A 6,155-nucleotide genomic window follows, 5' to 3' on the forward strand; every position below is an offset into this window, starting at 1 on the left:
TTCATGAGTACATTGATGAACTGAGGAAACATTTGCAACATGCATTTGCGTTTGTGCAGAGAAATCTGGAAAGGGCTGCTGACAGTGCTAAGACATACTATGATAAAAGAACATCAGTGAGAGAATACAGTGTAGGGGATCAGGTGTACAAGTTTCATTTTGGAAAAAGTAAACAGAAAAATTCTAAATTTCTAGCAGCCTGGCAGGGGCCATTTCGAATTATAGATGAGATCTCTCCTGTAGTTTATAAAATTTTGAAGAATGAAGGTGACACAGCGATAGAGCAGTTTGTCCATGTAAATCAGATCAAGCCATGCCATCCCAGACACGAGATCAGGCAGCTTGAGCATTTAGAAACAGAAAGCCCTGGGGCTACTGCCCACTGATGCACACAATACAACAGAATGTCCCTTGAACATAAAAAGGTGGAGTGAATATGTCTAGTCAGAGGGCAGTGACAGAGGAGTATATAAAAAAAAGATGGTTGAAATGGTACATAAACACTATAATATATGTAAATATATATAAAGTATAAATAATATAAAAAGTAAAAAAATATTTATATATTATGGAAGCTCATGGTCGGTGTGCAGAATGAAAATGTATTAAACATGAATGTTGTTTTAGGTATGCTTGTTCTCTATAACCTGTGTTTAATTTCAGAAGGCGAAAGAAAATTTTACAAGGCGTGTTTTATTTTGGCAAAAGGGTGAAATTAGTATTGTGCTATATACTTAATCTGTTTCTTTTCTATTTGATTTAGAATATTAACATATTTGTACCGGAGGTCAAGGGAGACGATGGAGTCCTGGAGTCCCCTGGATGAAGACCAAAAGATGCCTGCCTCCGGGTGGAGGTGAAGACAAAATAGCCGGAATGCCAAAGAAAAGATGACTTCTATAGAGAAGGATCCAAGAGTACCAAGATGAAAGAGTACCCGAATGAACCAAAAGAGGCAGACAAGTGTCCTGACATATGGAGTTCCACGTATTTATTATTTTAATTAATTGTTTTAATCTGTTATGTTAATTATTTGTTTTAGTTAGTTGTTTTATTTTATTATTTTCAATTGACTTCAAGTATAAAATTGAAACACTGGACTGGACACTTCCATTGGGAAGGCAAATGTAGAACATTTTATAAGAATTGATGAATTCAGATGAATTTTAATATTATATTGATTGAACAGTGACTTTCAATTTTCATCTTCACAACAAGAATGTTAATTGTATTGGATTGTTACATTTTGAAAGAAGAAAAGGAGCAAGTTGGATTTTTTCCAATTGTGGCTCGGATTAGCCAAATTTTCAAAAAAAGGAGGGTATATGTAGGATTATTTAGCGTGTTGTGGGAGCACAGAGTACAGCACTACTGCACAGGATCATTGTTTCAAGCTATGTGTTGCCAGTGTAACATGGACATATAAGTGAGGGCATGTTATTCAGTCAAAAACGATTTTTACATATAAAAAGCAAATCATTTTTTTTCACAGTTAAAAGCACACATTTGTACATTCAAAATGCGCACTATTTTTCACCTGAAATGCCTATGTTGCAAGAGACCCATTTGAAAATTAATAAACTAACCTCATTAACAACTAACCTGATCATAACCCACTAATAATAATGTGTTCTTCAGTGCAACATGAATGGAAAATGACAGGCTCTGAAAGTCATTATTTAAATGCACATTCAGTTGTTTTTTTTCTTTTTGCTCTGCTGTTCTGTCCACAGTAACTACAGGAAGCAAAGACCTCGAATAAGCAGGAAATCAGTTTGGTTACAGCTGCAACTGTATAAGCCAAGCCATTGTGTGCAGAGGGTGGTTAGGGCATGATAGAATTGGTTAGGATCCTTTGGTAGGAGGTAACCAGAGTTTTCTTGTATAATCTCGAGGGGGAAGCTAGGGGGAGACATCTTGACACAGCTCGAAGAAGGACTGGGTTGATAGCTGGGGATGCCTGATTCCTAAAGCAGATTCAACTTGGTTGCAGAGACTGGGATTTCCAGTCAACAAGTCCCAGTTTGAGTGACAGCAGATGCTTGTCCTTGCTGGGTGAACCCCTCCAGAAGGCGATCAGCCAAAGGCGTTACATACTGAATAAGCTTGGTAATTATCTCGCTGAAGTGTGGGGGCTGAGTGTGCGAAAATATTCAGTCAGTGTAGGAAAGGAGAGTCCTGTGCTGTACCCACGTGTTTAATGTTGCAAATTGAATTCTTGTTCCCCGCCACTCTCTTCTCAGTGTATCACAAATAATGCTGTTACTGTGCTATTTCATTTATTTCTGTAAAAGAGTGAGATCGTGTTTAAATGCAACTTTTATAATACACAAAAATATCTGAAAGCAGACGGGTGGTATGTTTTATTTTCTCTTTCATTTGTGCATTTACCAATACAGTGCTGATGATGTGGGGAGATGTTTAGACGGTGCAATTGTCATTTTTAAGGTAGATAAAAATAAGATTTGGCTGCAACTGTGTGCACAATGTCATTCAGTATGAGCAATTATAACTAAGTGTGTGTGTTATAGCCTTTTGCTGAAGGTACATGAGTCAGCAAAAATAGAGACCCGGGACATAGTTCACCACCGTATATAAGTTAGTGAAAAATACCACATGATAGCTCGCTGCCGTAGATAAGACAGCAAGAAATTGCCCATGGTGGCACACTAAAAATGAAAATGTGGTGTTCCTGAAATGCAAGCCTGAGGTCTCTCTAGTGATTACACGAAAAATCTAAACAAAAATAAGGGGTTCTGGATACTGGGGCCACAATTAAAACAAAGGAATTATGCTCACCAAAATACCACCAACCACGCATACCAACCACGCATGTCTGTGTACTGAAATAATGCATATCCACTGTATTATTATTATACATAACCCAATCTGAATACAAGGAGTGATTGTTGCTAAATTATTTTTCGGCAGTAAGTAAATACAGCCAGGCCCCAAATCTACACAAAATACCTCAGAGGCCACTGAGGAATTATCTACGTGAGGGAATTCGTCCCAGTATTAAGATAAAAGAATACCCAGAAATGTGATTGGAAATGTAAAAATCAGAGAGAACAAGTAACTTGGTAGGAAAAAAAACCAATACATTCAAAATTGAAGCCTGGAGAAAGTGTACACCTGATGCATTTAACAAGAAAGAGGGTATAAGGTTCACAATTGAACAAGACAAAAGAACAGTGAACCTCAGAGAGAGAGAATCATCTGCAAAGAAAGTCTGAGAGGAAATACAGGTGAATATAATCTGGAAAAGGCCAAGCAAATAGACGCTGAAGAGCATATATTTTGTGAAAGGAGTGTGAGGAACTATTGCAAGGAAAAGTACCATAAAGAGAGGACCACAGAAAGCACAAAATCCAAGAGTTATCTTGAGGAAGTAACAGAGTTGATAAGAAAGACTATCAAGGGGGGCGTTGCTTGGAGCGCCATCGATGTGGCTGCCCTGCTGATACCGGCCGTATGAAGCATGGCGTGTTAGCCCTAAAAATGCGGCTTCCTGAGATCCTGTCGGGCCCCTGTCGGGCCCCATTAACATCTGGAGCCGCCGGAACATATGGGGCTACACCGTCGGCTCCTCACAGCGCCGAACGCCTACATAATTCCATATATGGCAGGCGCACTTGGCCCGCGGACCCGGAGGCTCACTCCGACACACGTTAACCCCCCCCCCCCGACGGCCTCCAGCTCCAGTCTACATGATCCAGGGCCCCACTGCGTTGGCCGTACACCGGCACTGAGGGGAAGACACCCACGCACCACCCCGGAGCAGAGATCAGCCCTCGGCTACGATGCAGACCCGGGAGACGGCCCGTGACCCGGCCCCTTGTGGTGATGGGAGCGACCAACCGGGCGGGTCCTGCGAGAGAGTGGGGGCCGTGGCGCGTCCTGCCTAAGCCCTCGCCGGCAGGGATTTCAGTCTCCTCCCGGCTCCAGGGCTGCGGCTCCGACACCACCCAGCTCCTCATCCCGTGCTCTCCCGTGGGCCGCTCTGGGGAGCGCCGCCGACCGCGGACCCTGCAACTCCAGGGGCACCACGTCCCACCATCAGCCTGGCTTCACTCCCCTGGGAACATAGCTCCCCCCCTCCTCACTCGCCGTGGGGTGCTGTCACATCACAGACCCAGCCCCTTCAGCATCGGGGGAGCCCAGCACCACCCTCCCACCCAGCACCTTCTACCCAAGGAGCAAGTCAAGCGGAGGACCTGTCTTCCCCCAGCGGACTGGGGGGCCCCACGCCAGCACCACCACAATTCTGGGTGACTCCAGCGGGGGGGCTGCGAAGACCCTGTGGCGCTTCCTGTTGGTCCAGTCTCACCCCATCAAGCTCCCTTGCCTCGTTGGGAACCCGCGGCCACCCTCCACTAGACACATCCGGAGACACATCGGTGGCCCTCCTTTGAGCTCACAATCAGCAGCCCAGGCAGAGGGAACACCGTGGTGGGCTCCTGAGGTCCTTTTCCTCTCGTGAATCTTCTCTTCCTGGGGTGCCCTGGCCCATCTCCTCCCCTCCCAAAGCTGGCTGCTGTCTCCTGGAGGGCCACCGATGGCGGATTCCGGACCCGGTGCTCCCCGACCCGGTGCAGCGCCCTCAAGGCTGGACACAAGGCAGATCACAAGGCAGAACACAATCTTGCCGCCCAACACTACATCCGCCCCACTCCTGGCACCATGTCCAAACAAACAAAAGTGACCAAAAATGCGGACATAGCCACCATGTTGACGGCCTCAGACAAGGGGAGGAAACCCGATTTTGCCAGACCCACCCAGCAGGACCACCAAAAGGAGGGCGACCCCCCAGCCACCAGAGGCGACCTACTAGCGTTTATGGTGGACATTAAGGCCGAATTCAGAGCCTACATGACAGAGCTCTCCACCAACCTGGAGCAAACCAACAACAGAGACACTGAGGTGGAGCAGAGACTGGGAGAGGTCGAGGACCACAGGCCGGACCACACAACAACTCTGGGTGAAATCCAGCAATCAGTCAGAGCCCTTCAGGATAGATGCACAATTCTGGAGTTCAAACAGGAGGACTTGGAGAACAGGGCCCACCGCAATAACCTTCGGATCCGAGGCTTTCCCACCTCAGTCTCAGACAAACAACTGGCTGAATATGTGGGAGAATTCTTCCAGGCCCTCCTCCCGGACCTGGCCAAGTCCCTACTATTGCTGGATCGCACCCACAGACTGCGCCCACGCCAGGGGGTGGAATCGGACCCCCCAGACGTCATCACCAGGGTCCACTTCTACTCCACAAAAGAGGCCATATCCGCCAATCAGTCGCTCAAATGTCGAGCTCACCTTTCTGTGCTCAAGCCTCCAGATCTACCAAGACCTATCGCTCTTAACCCTTCAGAAGCGGAAAGCACTGCAACCCTTAGCCCTTTTCCTTCAAGAATGACAAATCCGGTACAGATGGCTCTTCCCAACAGCCCTGCAATTCACATACAACGGCACTCTGAGGAGAATTGCCCACCTGGAGGATGCCAGCAAAATTACGCACCCTTCCTCCCCCACGGAGGCTGCCCCAACAACCTCAGAGGCGACAGAAAACCGGGAGTCTGCCCCCGCCCCACAGCCCAGATGCTCCGCCTGGTCGAGAGCCTCCCGGAACAACAGGAAAAGGTGAAGGCCCACGGGCTTGACAATGGGAATCAATCCCGCACGATCAGGCTAGGGGTCCTGCCCCCCCTTACCACAACTCGCCCATTCCGACGCTGCTGAAAGATGTCACCACTCAATACGGCGGGCTTCACTCACGGCCCATTCCCATTCCAAGGTACGTTCCACCATTATGTCCTTGGAAATCCAAGTTACCTTAATGACTCAACTGGCCCCGTTGGCCAGGGGTTTGGCCGCACTCACAATGTCGACCACCCCGCCAGTGAAAAAGTTAGCCCCCCTTGGGGGCTCCCGTTAAAACCCCAAGAGCGGGACAACTCAATCTTATCCTACACCAATGACGGCGTCTGACCATCTTCCCTCCGGCCCCCTCCCAGCGGAGCTCACCATAGCTGGATCCCCATCCCGAGAAGTTCAGACACTACAGTGCCTCTCGCTAAACGTAAACGGGCTGAACTCCCCTGCTAAACGCAAATCGATCTTACAGAAACTGCAGGACGAGGAAGCCGGGGTGGCAA

Source organism: Ambystoma mexicanum, chromosome 6q (assembly GCF_040938575.1).
Source record: "Ambystoma mexicanum isolate Mex_15411 chromosome 6q, UKY_AmexF1_1, whole genome shotgun sequence".
NCBI classification, from domain to species: domain Eukaryota; kingdom Metazoa; phylum Chordata; class Amphibia; order Caudata; family Ambystomatidae; genus Ambystoma; species Ambystoma mexicanum.